The following is a 14,272-nucleotide window of genomic DNA, read 5'->3' as shown; positions in this document are numbered from 1 at the left end:
CTTTCTGGAAGTCTGCTCGGTAAGTCCAGCTCACAGCGAAGCCGTGTCCACTGAAGGACGGAAATCACTGTCCAGCAAAAATGAGTTGTAATTAATAAGAAGGCACTCTCACCAAAAGGGTACACAAAGCAAGAAACAGCGTTTTAGTCTGGTTCAAGGCAGAAATAAGCTGACAGTTTTGCTTAATCTGCTGTTTGCTAGAGACTTGTAACTGCCCCATATTCTCTGCTGCTCAGACCAGCCTTCCCATAATGACAAAAAAAGTAGTTGTAGGGCTCCAGTGGAGTGGAAACAATGACCACACGTTTCTTTGCCTCAGAAGGAGATTGGTGCCATTGGTTTGTTGGATTTTCCATTGACTCTAAATAGGAATTTTTAGGTGAACAATTGGTCAAAAGTGAGTTTAAATTTTACTAATGAAAGAGGAAACCTGAGACTAAAAAAGAGATCCCTCACTATAATTAAAAAAGGATTCACTTTTGCGTGACCATTTTGGTTTTAAGAATAAAACTGTGTCGGGCTTCCCTGGTGGCACAGTGGTTGAGAGTCCGCCTGCCGATGCGGGGGACACGGGTTCGTGCCCCGGCCCGGGAAGATCTCACATGCCGCGGAGTAGCTGGGCCCGTGAGCCATGGCCGCTGAGCCTGCGCGTCCAGAGCCTGTGCTCCACAATGGGCCCTGTGTGTAAGCATTGTTGTTATTGTTTTAATGGCAGAAATTAAACACCCATGGACATTTAGAAAATACAATAACCTTCCTTTTTGTGTCAACCAAGACAACTTCAAAAGAGAGTTTCTGATGGCAGTACCAGAACGTTCTTCTACGCTTTTCTTTAAAATGGTAAATGAACTTGATGAGCACCATTTTTAGTGCAGAAAAGTGACACCTGCCGATAAGCTGTGAAGAAACCAGCACTAAACATGTGAGGTTATGCAGATGCGGAAGAACTAAACTGTATGAATTCCTAGAATTAAAAATTCAAACTAAGGTTTCTGAGTGGAGAGCCTGTGGTTGCTCTGTGAGACTCATCTAGGTCTTATTTTCTGGTGAGTAGAGGGCACTGGTGGTCTTCTGACGTCTAGGGCAGCACAAGGCTAAATGCCAAGATTTTATGAATAATTAAGGGCTTCCTATCAAAATGTTTGTTCAGCTTAAGGACAAACGGTTTCTGTTTTCTGGTCTTAAGGAAGAATGCAAGGGTTTGATTGGCATAGAAAGTAGTGTGGGGAAAGTGCCGAGAGGAAGCCGGGAGGAAGGTCCCTCACCTCCGCGGCAAGTGCCAACACTTTATCTGGGCCAGTGCCCAGGAGCCCCAAATCTGCCCCTAGTCTGGGGAGTTTGTTAGGAAGTAGGATTGGGCCTTGAAGACAATCTTGTGTGTACCTTGTCTGCTAACAGCCTGACGATTGTTTACTAATACTCTGGCCTAAGTTATTTCACAGGGGTCGCTCCCTGCTACACAGTGTTGAAATTACATTCAGAGATTTAAAAAAAAAATTGTGTGTGTAGCAGTATTTTTCCACAAAACTAAGTGCAAAATATCTTTAACAAATGATGGTAGTAAGAAATATTTGACATAGTCGTGCAAAAATGAATCTCATTTTACAAAGGCTTAGACGTTTGTAAACATTTAAGAATATCCCCTAGGTTTTTAGACTGTGACCCTTACAATCTTACTCATTTTTCTTTGTATTTAAATGTGGCTGTTTGTCTAAAAAACGTTAACATGCAAGTTTAGTGATCTCCAGTTCACCAAATTTTCTCTCCCGCGGCACGAAAATGATAATGATGATTATAAAATACCACCGCACAAGACTGTACAAACAGATGATCAGGCACACTGCAGGGCTGAACAGGGTCCAGTACAGTATAGGGAGCAATTTGACCAGAAGGATCCTGAGCTCAGACTTGCAAGGTGGAATGACAGTCTATCTCATAAAGTAAAAAGTCTTCTCCCCCCAGTAGAAGGAGTGCAGCCTCTCTTCTTTCTCCTCCCACCACTTGTGGTACCAGAGTTGGAGGTCCTCCTTGGACGTGGGGAGGGTGTCCTCTGGGTATCGGTGGACGTGGAAGTGGATTTCCTTGGGAAAGGTCTTGAGGAGGAGTTGCCTCTCTGTCTGAGGAATGATATGAGGATATGCCACCGTGGTGTCATGGATAGCGTCTAGGTTCTTACCTTCTCTTAGTCTACTACAAAAGTAAAGCCTGTAGTTCTTGGATGTAAGACATTTTCATATTTTTGAAGTCCATTCTTTTTAGCAAATTCATTACTTCGAGCCGTGCAATTTTCTGTGAGATCAGTCCCTTCTGGGAATATGAGAGTTGAAGTGGTTCATGCATATCACAAAAATAATCAATCATGTCTTCAAAATGACTGTAGTCATCCTTCCATTTCCTGTGAGTGAAGATATAGGCAGCAGCCTGCATGGCCCAACCAAATCCAGGAATACTTTTGAGACTGGCTTTGAGGCAAATTTTTTCTAATCTGAGGTGGTTATGTCTCATCAGACAATTCCACAGAAATATTCAGTCCATTCTTGTTGGATGATTCATGATAATAACAGTTCTTTCTCCAGGAACAAATGCATCACCTGTTATAATCACTTTTTCACCAAACATGGTCTCCAGCAGTGCCACAGGTAGTGTGAGCCAGGTTGCCACAAGGCAGTTGTTGATCCAGTGACACCAAGATGGGTTTACAAACATCAAAGGTGAAAAGGGACCCAACATGAAAATGCTTCCAAAGATGCTTCCCCAAAATAGAGTGAGTATAAAGTAAATCCCTCTCCAAAAATGCCTCCCCGAAATAGAGTGAGTATAAAGTAAATCCCTCTCCAAAAATGCTTCCCCGAAATAGAGTGAGTATAAAGTAAATCCCTCTCCAAAAATGCTTCCTCAAAATAGAGTGACTATAAAGTAAATCCCTCTCCAAAAATGATTCCCCTCTCCATGATTCCATGATTATCCTGGATGTGAGTCTTTGGTCAGACAGATGAATTGCAAATTTCTTCTTCCAGTCTGTATTTTGCCTTTCATTCTCTCAATGGTGCCTTAGATGATTCTTCCCTTTGAGTGCCTTTCCTACAGTGGACCACGTTTACACTAGACCCTGCTGACTTTGGTGATATAATTAAGTGTTCTGTAGTCTCAGAAATCAGAAGCCTAGAGGTTTCTGTAAAGCCTGGTTCTGTTATACCTTATTTGACCCAACAACCTCAGGGGGTTTACAGTTCTCCCGAAACTCAGTAACAAAGAACTCCCTGCTTTATCCTTGTTCCTAAATTAATTAATGGTATCTCCAATCTCCAACAGTATAGTTACCAAAAAATCAAAGCAAACAAATAAAACACCTTAGTTTTCTCTTTACTTGCTTAGTAGGTGCTCCCCTCCCCCACCCCACCCCACCCCATCATTCCTCACAACCAGTCCGTCTTCCATTCTGCCTTCAAAATGTGTGTGGCAGATGTGAACTTTGCTCTGTTCTAGTTAATGCCCTGGATCACTCCCTCACCACCTCTCATGCCATCTCTCATGGTCTGGAGCATGGAAACTGCCCTTAACTGGTCTCTTCCTTACATTCTGTCTTTAACCTTGTCACCACCAAAGTCCCCTCTCCAGAACATAAAGTTGATCATGTCACTCATCTGATTAAGATCCTTCTATATGTACCGCTGCCCACCAAATAAAGTCAGTCTCTTAGCTGAGAATTCATAATCTTGCTCTAACCTTTCCTGACTTCTCTCTCAGCAACACGTGCAAAACTCTGGTCTGACCCCTGGGCACTCATGCCCTCTCACTCATCCTAACTTTGCATTGCTTTCTCCTTTGGCTAGAAGCCCTTCCTCCATTTATCCTGCAGTCAGCTCCCTTCCTTTCTTGCACAGGACCACTCCAGCAGAAACAACCGTTCCCTTGTATGTGTTCATCTAAGTATCATCTTAGTGTCATCTAAGAAATCTTTGCCTAACTCTGGTCACAAAGATTTTTCTCCTATGTTTTCTTCTAGGAGTTTCATTGCTTTAGTTTTCAAACTTACTAAATTTTTGAATAATTTTTTGTAAAAGATGTGAACTGTGGATTGAAGTTCTTTCTTCTTTGTGTTCATCTTCTTCATCTAGAGCTGCATTTGTTGCCTCACTATTAAAAAAAAATTCTTTCTCCCCTGGATTATCTCTGCACCTTGTCAAAAATCAGTTGTCTAAATATATCTGGATTTATTTCTGGATTCCCTGCTCTGTTTCATTGATGTATTGTTGGTCCTGATAGCAACACCACACTCCAAAATTACTGTCATTTCAGAATAAGTCTTAAAATCAGATAGTGTTAATGCTCCAGAACTTTTTGTTCATTTTTAAAGATGTTTTGTCCTTTGAATTTCCCTAAAATATTAGAATCCACTTGTCAGTTTCTACAAAAATTCCTTCTTGGATTTAGATTGAGATTGCATTAAATCTGAGAATACCCTCGGAGAGAACTAACATCTTAACAATATTGAGGCTTTCGACTAATAAAAAAAAAAAAAGACCATCTTTAAAGATCTTTTAACATTTCTCCCAGCTATATTTTGTAGATTGCAGTGTGTGCACAGACCTTGCATACTTTTTCAGATTTATCCTTATCTGGTTGAGAGACCACATGAAAGTGAAAAGTTTTCTGAGACATGAGAACTATAGACTTTACCTTGCAGTAAAAGCAAGGAGCCATACTTCAGCACACATACAACTATTTGTATACAAAATAAGACAGTAGAGTCTCCTGAAAAATGACTGTGGTTCATGTTGCTAGAGTTGCTAAGAGTAGGAAGGATGGGTGGCATCAGGCTTAGGATTGGAATGAGTCTTCTTTTTTTTTTTTTTTTTTTAAATAATTTATTTTTGGCTGTGTTGGGTCTTTGTTGCTGCGTGCGGGCTTTCTCTAGTTGTGGAGAGCGGGGGCTACTCTTCATTGCTGTGCGCAGGCTTCTTATTGTGGTGGCTTCTCTTGTTGCAGAGCACAGGCTCTAGGTGCATGGGCTTCAGTAGTTGCAGCACGCAGGCTCAGTAGCTGTGGCTCGCGGGCTGTAGAGCACAGGCTCAGTAGTTGTGGCACACGGGCTTAGTTGCTCTGCGGCATGTGGGATCTTCCCAGACCAGGGCTCGAATGTGTGTCCCCTGCATTGGCAGGCGGATTCTTAACCACTGAGCCACCAGGGAAGTCCCGGAATGAGTCTTCTTGAGAAGGATTTAGAATGAGACTGATGGTCAAAAGAGAATAAAGTCTAGGAATCTGTTGTGCACAGAATTGTTAATTCTTCTAGTGATGAAGTTTAAAGTTTTATTCTTAGTCTAGTCTAAAATGGCTCCTCATGTCTCCTTGGCAAGTTCAGTTAGATACACCATTTATTTCATATCACAGTGATTAACAGATCAAATGAAATAACTGCTTTACTCTAATGCTGATTAACACCAGGTCAGGTTCTGTTGAATGTCAGTGAAATCCCCATGTCTGGCAACCTTTGGAAATTGAATAGCTAATAATCTGTGGTGGATGGTGCAGACACTGACCCGCCTAGAGTCAAAGGGCTACATGACTACAGAGCCTCCTAAGACATCTTAGAGCTCTATGTACAATTAAATAATAATGTTAAATGAGAGTTCACATAACTTTAACAAAGGAGACCCTTTGAGTTTATGCCACCCTAAATGGATTTCCTTCTCTCTTGCACACTCTTGAATCATTCTGGCTGTGTGGAACATATTTGCTATTGAAATGCCTCGCAGCTATATTAAGTTGCTTGAGTGGCAGTTGACAGTTCTGAAAGGCTGTGGCCTTGGCAGCTGATGGGTCTCCTACCCATCCTGAATTCGAAACAGAGAGAGTTATTTTTAACTCCATTATCAGTGCACATGACTGTCCTTGCTGGGCAAGTGAGCCAAACTGATGTGATGTTTCTGTTGCTGAGGTGAGAGAGATGGAGGGTAGCTAGTAGTTTCACATGATCCTTTAAGGTAGTAGACAGCATTGAAAAAAGAATCACAATCCAAATAGAATAAATAAAATAAAACAGCCATTTTAGTGAACTAATCAGGAATACCAAATGTTTATTATCACTGAAGCAAAGTTACAAGGATTTTCTAGTGTGATTATTCTACCTAAACTTAATAATTCGAGTGTTTATGGGAAAATGGTGATGGTACAAAGACCAACTTATTATAAAAAGATCTCTTGACATTCATTTCATAAAGTGTTTTTTGAAGACATGTTTAATCTTCCCAACGTTTTTATCTCCATGAGAACTTCATGCAACTCACACATTATCCCATTCTTCATAAATCACTCAGCTACAGACTTGAAACTTCAATTCGCTCAATTCAACACTTACTGAGCTAGCACATGCAAAGCATTAAATTAGGGCTGGAGGGGATTCCAAGATAAAGAGAACATAGCCTTTACCTCCTAGGGGATCACAGTCTAGTAGGGAAGGGGAGACACACACATCAATAATTTTAAGACAAGGGAATCTCTGCTAAGTGTTTCTACTGTGTTGTGGAAAGAGAGATGAATCGTGGCTATGTGCAAAGATGTAAAAATAGCACTTTCCTTGTACTGATGACTTCTGCAACCTCTTCATAAGTCTGTTTTTGCTCATCATGTTATGATAGATCATCAGATAGAATACTTGAAGTTGCAAGTACAATAATAATTAACTAACATTGGCTTACTGAGAAAAAAATCTTATATACACATAAAGTAATCTGGAAGTAGGTGATTCTAAGCGACGTACAGTCACATAGTATCATTAACAACTTGGGCTCTTTTTTAACTCTCTACTCTGCCATTTTCAGTAGTGATTTTTCATCATTTAGCTTGTTGCTTCCTGGTTGCAAGAGGGCTGCTTCAGCTCTAAGCATCACTTGCTATGCAGTCCATCCAAAGTAAGAAGGAAAGGCAAGATTTCTCACTCTTTATATCAGGGAGAAAAGTCCTGCCCAGTAGCAACCCAGGACAATTTCTCTTACATCTTATTTGCCAGCACTGGGTCATGTTTACTCCTAAGCAGATGGGTAGCACTCAGCTTACTTGTCTTTGATCAATCATATCCCATTTCCTGAATCTGTGGGTGTGGGGGTCTGCTTTCCTTGCGCATGTCACTGACCAAACACAACTGAGAATATGTAAGCCACAAAGGAGGGAGAAGGAGAGTTAGTTACCAGCAGTATCTGCAAGAACATATCCACGTATCTAAGCACTCAGAGCTTATGTTACCGGAAGGGGAACCCCTTCCAGGGCCCAAGAATGGGCTCTTGTCTAACACTCCGTAATGAATTGTCAGATGAGACACACATACTAACAAAGCAAAAGACTTTATTGGGAAGGGGTGGCCAGGTGGAGAGCAGTGGTGAACTTTTCACCTTGTCAGGGTGGGCTGAGGTGACTGAGGGAGGAGACCCCCTCTCCCTGGTTTCTTCTAGGCTCACTGTGGCATATCCCACTTTCTTCTCTTCTCTTTCCATGAAACTACTGACATCCTTGTACCATTCTTCTTCTGGGTCAGTTACTAGTGTCTCAGATAGGTTGGGACGAGAAGAGTATAATTCATCTATAACTTGCATGCATTGGTGGTCTACGGGGTAAGTATGGGAATCTGGTATTAAGGAGGCTGGATTTAAAGTCTGACAGTTGCTTAGTTTTATTTCTGGGGTGTCAAGGAGGAGGGTCTGGTATTGGGTAATCCCTCCCCCACCCTCCCACCATTCCTCTATCCCCTTTAGTCTCTAAGACTGCTTGCACGTGGTGGGGCGTGTGCACTGTGGTGGGTTGACCCAGGGCCCATTTAGAGGCCTCTTTAACCATAAGAGCGGTGGCTGCTACTGCCCAGAGGCAAGTGGGCCAGCCTTTGGCCACCTCGTCTAGTTGTTTCAAGAGGTAGGCCACAGGCTGTAATACAGGCCCCACCATTTGTCCCAACATTCCCAAAGCGGTTCCCACCGGTTCAGAGACATACAACCTAAAAGGCTTTTCTAGGTTCAGGAGGCTTAAAGCTGGGGCTGTAGTGACGGCCTCTTTCAGAGTATTAAAGGCCACCTTACAGGTCTTATCCCAGTCAAGTGGCCCTTCTTTCCCTTTTAGTTTTTCATATAGGGGTCGGGCCAGATTCCCATAAATGGGAATCCAGATCTCGCAAACCCCAGTTATCCCTAAAAGCTATTTTCTAGTTTGGGGACGGCAGGTATTTAAGATAAGGGATTTCCTCTGAGGGTCGGGCATACTTTTCCCTTCTGTAGTTATGAACCCAAGGTATTTTACTTGGATTAAGCTTATTTGAGCTTTCTTAGGGGACACTTGATATCCCCTTTCATAAAGAAAATTTAAGGTTTTAATAGTATCCATTTGAGAGCTAGTAAAGTCTGGGATTGCTATGAGCAAGTCATCTGCATATTGTATTAGGTTACTGTTTGTTAAGGTTAATTCTCTTAGTTCTCTCCCGAGGGAAGTCCCGAATATATGGGGGCTGTCTCTGAAATCCTGTGGTAGCTGCGTCCAGCAAAGTTGTATGACTTACCTTGTTTCTGGATCTTGCCACTCAAAACGGCAAAGAGCTTTTGGGACTGAGGATGGAGGGAATGCGAAAGAAAGCATCCTTAAGGTCCCGCACTGAAAAGTACTTAAAGGTTCCCAGGACTTGGGATAGAAGAGTATATGGGTTTCTGGACTGTGGGCTGGATGGGAACCACAGGCTCGTTGACCACTCTTAGATCCTAGACGAATTGATAAGATCCATTCAGATTCTTAACAGGCAGGATTGGGGTGTTGCAGGGAGACTCACAGGTGATTAGGATTCCAAAATCCCAGTATTTGTTAGCTAGCAGTCTAAGGCCCTCCAGAGCTTCTGGTTTCAAGGGGTATTGTCTTTTCCAGGTGTAGGGAGCATTTGGCTTCAGGAGGATCTTTACTAGTGAAATATTTATAGCTAGTCCCGGTCTAGAGACATCCCATACCTGGGGATTGATTTCATCCGAGAAAGGGAGAGAGTTCTTTCCCGTGTCTGACTGCAAGTGTTCAGACACCAGACAAAGAAAGTTATTGATTTCTAGTGTTCCCCAAGTCACTCTGGTCTGAAGGTGGCAAAGGAGGTCTCTCCCCAATAGGGGAGCAGGGCAACTGGGGATATATAAGAAGGGTCCCTTGCCAGTTGCCCACCTTACAGTGGAGGGGCTTAGTAAAATTTGAGTTTTGGGGTTTTCCGTGTACCCCTGTCACCGTTTTAGTCAGGGAGTTTAAAGATTCTAGCTGGAAAGGAAAAACAGAGAAGGCCCCTGTATCCAAAAGGAAGTTCACATCTTTACCTTCTACTTGCAGAATCACCCAAGGATTAAGAAGTGTGATTTGGATCTCACCATTCGAGGGGGCTTGTCGAGCCGCTGGGCATCTTCAGTCCTGGTCTCCCAGGACTAACACAGACAGGGCAGGTTTACGAGTCTCCATATGCCTTCCCTTAGGGCGATGTGTATACTCCCCTTTCTTGTATCCTTGGGATAAATCCCACTGGATCATGTTGTATGATCCTTTCATTGTGATGTTGGATTCAGTTTGCTAGTATTTTGGTGAGGATTTTTTCATCTATGTTCATCAGTGATATTGGCCTGTAATTTTCTCTTTTTTTGGTATCTTTGTCAGGTTTTGGTATTTTTGTTGGGTTTTGGTATCAGGGTGATGGAGGCCTCATAGGATGAGTTTGGGAGTGCTCCTTCCTCTGCAATTTTTTGGAACAGTTTCAGAAGGATAGGTGTTAACTCTCCTCTAAATGTTTGATAGAATTTGCCTGTGAAGCCATCTGATCCTGGACTTTTGTCTGTTGGGAGTTTTTTATCACAGTTTCAATTTCATTACTTGCGATCGTTCTGTTCATATTTTCTATTTCTTCCTGGTTCAGTCTTGGGAGAGTGTACCTTTCTAAGAATTTGCCCATTTCTTCTGGTTGTTCATTTTATTGGAATATAGTTGGTTTTAGTAGTCTCTTATGATCCTTTGTAGTTCTGTTGTATCCATTGTAACTTCTCCTTTTTCATTTCTAATTTTATTGATTTGAGCACTCTCCCTTTTTTTCTTGATGAGTCTAGCTAAAAGTTTATTAATATGTTTATCTTTTCAAAGAACCAGCTTTTAGTTTCATTAATCTTTTCTATTTTTTTCTTCATCTGTTTCAATTATTTCTGTTCTGATCTTTATGATTTCTTTCCTTCTAGTAAGTTTAGGTTTTTGTTGTTGTTCTTCTTCTTTCTTTAGTTGCTTTAGGTGTAAGGATAGGTTGTTTATTTGGGATTTTTTGTTTGTTTGTTTCCTGAGGTAAGATTGTATTGGTGTAAACTTCCCTCTGAGAACTTCTTTTGCTGCATCTCATAGGTTTTGGACCATTGCACTTTTATTTTCATTTGTCTCTAGGCATTTTTTGATTTCTTCAGTGATCCCTTAGTTGTTTAGTAGCATACTGTTTAGTCTTCAGATGTTTGTGTTTTTTAGTTTTTTTCTTATAGTTGATTTCTAATCTCATAGCATTGTGGTCGGAAAAGATGCTTGATAGGATTTCAGTTTTCTTAAATTTACTGTGACTAACTTTGTGGCCCGGCATGTGCTGAATCCTGGAGAATGTTCCATGTGCACTTGAGAAGTATGTGTATTCTGCTGCTTTTGATGGAATGCTCTGTAGATATCAATTAAGTCCTTCTGGTCTAATGTATCATTTTAAGCTTGTGTTTCTTTATTGATTTTCTGTCTGGATGATCTGTCCATTGATAAAAGTGGGATGTTAAAGTCCCCCACTATTATTGTGTTACTGGTTTCTCCCTTTATGGCTGTTAGCATTTGCCTTATGTACTGGGGTACTTCTATGTTAGGTTCATATATATTTACAATTGTTATATTTTCTTATTGGATTGATCCCTTGATGCTTATGTAGTGTCCTTCTTTGTCTCTTGTAAGAGTCTTTATTTTAAAGTCTATTTTGTCTGGTATGAGTGTTGCTACTTCAGCTTTCTTTTGATTTCCATTTGCATGGAATACCTTTTTCCATCCTCTCACTTTCAGTCTGTATGTGTCCCTACATCTGAAGTAGGTCTCGTGTAGACTGCATATATATGGGTCTTGTTTTTGTATTTATTCAGTGTATGTCCTTTGGTTGGAACATTTAATCCATTTACATTTAAGGTAATTATCGATATCTATGTCCCTACTGCGATTTTCTTAATTCTTTTGGATTTGTTTTTGTAGGTCTTTTTTCTTGACTTCCTGTTTCATTCTTCTCTTGTGATTTGATGACTAATTTTAGTGTTGTGTTTGGATTCCCTTTCTTTTTTATTTTTTTACTTTTTAAAAAACTTTTTGAAATTTATTTTTGGCTTTATTGGGTCTTTGTTGCTGCACACGGGCTTTCTCTAGTTGCGGCGAGCAGGGGCTACTCTTCGTCGCGGTGCATGTGCTTCTCATTGTGGTGGCTTCTCTTGTTGTGGACCATGGACTTTAGGCATGCAGTCTTCAGTAGTTGCAGCACAAGGGCTCAGTAGTTGTGGCTCATGGGCTCTAGAGAGCAGGCTCAGTAGTTGTGGCACATGGGCTTAATTGCTCTGCGGCATGTGGGATTTTCCTGGACCAGGACTTGAACCTGTGTCACCTGCATTGGCAGGCAGATTCTTAACCACTGTGCCACTAGGGAAGTCCCTCCCTTTCTTTTTGTGGGTGTGTCTCTTGTAGATTTTTGGTTTGTGGTTACCATGAGGATTTGATATAGCGGTCTATATAAAAACAAGATTGCTTTAAGTTGCTGGTTTTTTAATTTCAAATTCATTTCCAATATCCTTCATTTGTGCTCTTGTCCTCTCACAGTTGCTGGTTTTGATGTGATTTTGTGTTCAGTTGATTTCCTACCTTTACTTTATGTTTGCCTTTACCCGTGAGGTTTTCCATTCATAATTTTCTTTTTTCCTAGTAGTGGTATTTTCTATTTTGCTTAGAGAAGTTCCTTTAGCATTTGTTGCAAAGCTGCTTATGTGGTACTGGAATCTCTTAACTTTGCTTGTCTGTAAAGCTTTTGATTTCTCCATCAAATCTGAATGATAACCTTGCTGGGTAGAGTATTCTTTATTGTGGGCTCTTCCCTTTCATCACTAAATATTTCTTGCCACTCCCTTCTGGCCCACAGAAGTTTTGCTGAGAAAGCAGCTGATAACTTTATGGGCGATCCCTTGTACATTATTTGTTGCTTTTCCCTTGTTGTTTTTAATATTGTTTCTTTGTCTTTAATTTTTGTCAGTTTGATTACTATATGTCTTGGCATGTTCCTCCTTGGGTTTATCCTGCCTGGGACTCTCTGCCCTTCCTTGACTTGCGTGAGTGTTGCCTTTCCCATGTTTGGGAATTTTACAGTTACTCTCTCCAAATATTTTCTCAGTTCCTTTCTATCTGTCTTCTTTTTCTGGGACCCCACGTAATACGAATGTTAGTATGTTTAATGTTGTCACAGATATCTCTTTTTTGACTGTCCTCATTTCTTTTCATTCTTTTTTCTTTATTCTGCTTCATGGCAGTGATTTCCACCATTCTGTCTTTCAGCTTACTTATCCATTCTTCTGCCTCATTTATTCTTCTCATTCCTTCTAGTGTATTTTTCATTTTAGTTATTGTATTGTTCGTATCTGTTTGTTTGTTCTTTAGATTATCTAGGTCTTAATTAAAGATTTCTTGTATCTTCTCATTTGTGCGTGCATTCTTTTTCTGAGATCTTGGATCATCTTTACTTTTGTTATTCTGAATTCTTTTTTGTGTAGATTGCCGATCTCCACTTCAGTTAGTTGTTCTTCTGGGGTTTTATCTTTTCCATTCGTCTGGTACATATTCCTTTGCCATGTCATTTGGTTTGTCTTTCTCTGTTTGCAGTCTCAGTTCCACAGGCTGCAAGATTGTATTTCCTGTTGCTTCTGGTGTCTGTCCCCTGGTGGGTGATGCAGGTCTAAGAGGCTTGTGCAGACTTCCTGGTAGGAGGGACTGGTGCCTGCCTATTGGTGGAGCTGGGTCTTGTCTCTCTGGTGGGCAGGACCATGTCAAGGGGTGGATTTAGTGGGAAGCTGTGGGCTCAGGAAGAATTTAGGCAGCCTGTCTGCTGGTAGGTGGGGCTGTGTTCCTGCCCTGTTGGTTGTTTGGCCTGCAGTATCTCAGCACTGGAGCCTACAGGCTTTTTGGTGGGGCCAGGTATTGGTGAGAAAATGGTGGCCTCTAGGAGCACTCATGCCAATGAGCAGTCCCCAGAACCACTGCCATCAGTGTCTCCATCCCCACAGTGAGCCACATCTGCCCCCCGCCTCGCCACGAGACCCTCCAAGACCAGCAGGTAGTTCTGGCTTAGGCTCCTTTTTTTTTTTTTTTTAAATAAATTTATTTATATATTTTTGGCTGTGTTGGGTCTTTGTTGCTGTGCTCGGGCTTTCTCTAGTTGCGGTGAGTGGGGGCTACTCTTCGTTGCGGTGTGCGGGCTTCTCGTTGCAGTGGTGTCTCTTGTTGCAGAGCACAGGCTCTATGCGTGCAGGCTTCAGTAGTTGTGGCACATGGGCTCAGTAGTTGTGGCTCCCGGGCTGTAGAGTGCAGGCTCAGTAGTTGTGGTGTACAGGCTTACTTGCTCCACTGCATGTGGGATCTGCCTGGACCAGAGCTCGAACCCGTGTCCCTTGCATTGGCAGGTGGATTCTTAACCACTGCACCACCAGGGAAGCCCTTAGGCTCCTTTTGAAGTCACTGCTTTTCCCCTGGGTCACAGTACGCACAAGACCTTGCGTGTGCTCTCCAAGGGTGGAGTTTGTTTCCCCCAGTCCTGTGGAGTTCCTGTGATCAAACCCCGCAGGCCTTCAAAGCCAAATGCTCTGGGGGCTCCTCCTGCCCTCCTTCCGATGCCAGACCCCCAGGCTAGGGGGCCTGACTTGGGCCTTAGACCTCTCACTCCTGTGGGAGAACCTCTGTGATATAGCTATTTTTCACTTCGTGGGTTCCCCATCCGGTGGGTATGGGATTTGATTTTTATCGCATTTGTGCCCCTCCTACCATCTCATTGTGGCTTCTTCTTTGTCTTTGAATGTAGAATATCTTTTTTGGTAGGTTTCAATGTTTTTTTCATTGGTTCAGCATTTAGTTGTGCTTTTGGTGTTTTGGGGAGAGGAGGTGAGCTCAGGTACTTCTACTTCTCCATCTTGTTTCTCCCCTCCTGTAATTCTGTGATTGCATTGTCAAGAACTCAGGTGCCCTGTATTTC

The 14,272-nt window shown here is 42.0% G+C and overlaps 1 pseudogene across 1 annotated transcript; it reads right to left on the bottom strand.

The window, feature by feature from the left end:
- Positions 1–1,673: 1,673 nt before the first annotated feature.
- LOC309809741 (lysocardiolipin acyltransferase 1-like) lies at positions 1,674–2,427 on the bottom strand (annotated as a pseudogene). Its single transcript has one exon. The product of its transcript is annotated as a lysocardiolipin acyltransferase 1-like (transcript).
- Between the last annotated feature and the right edge of the window lie 11,845 nt (positions 2,428–14,272).

Source organism: Mesoplodon mirus (assembly GCF_964341445.2).
Source record: "Mesoplodon mirus genome assembly, chromosome: 8".
Lineage (NCBI taxonomy): Eukaryota > Metazoa > Chordata > Mammalia > Artiodactyla > Ziphiidae > Mesoplodon > Mesoplodon mirus.
Note: the sequence above shows the minus strand (reverse complement) of the source record. Positions and strands in the feature narration are given on the sequence as shown.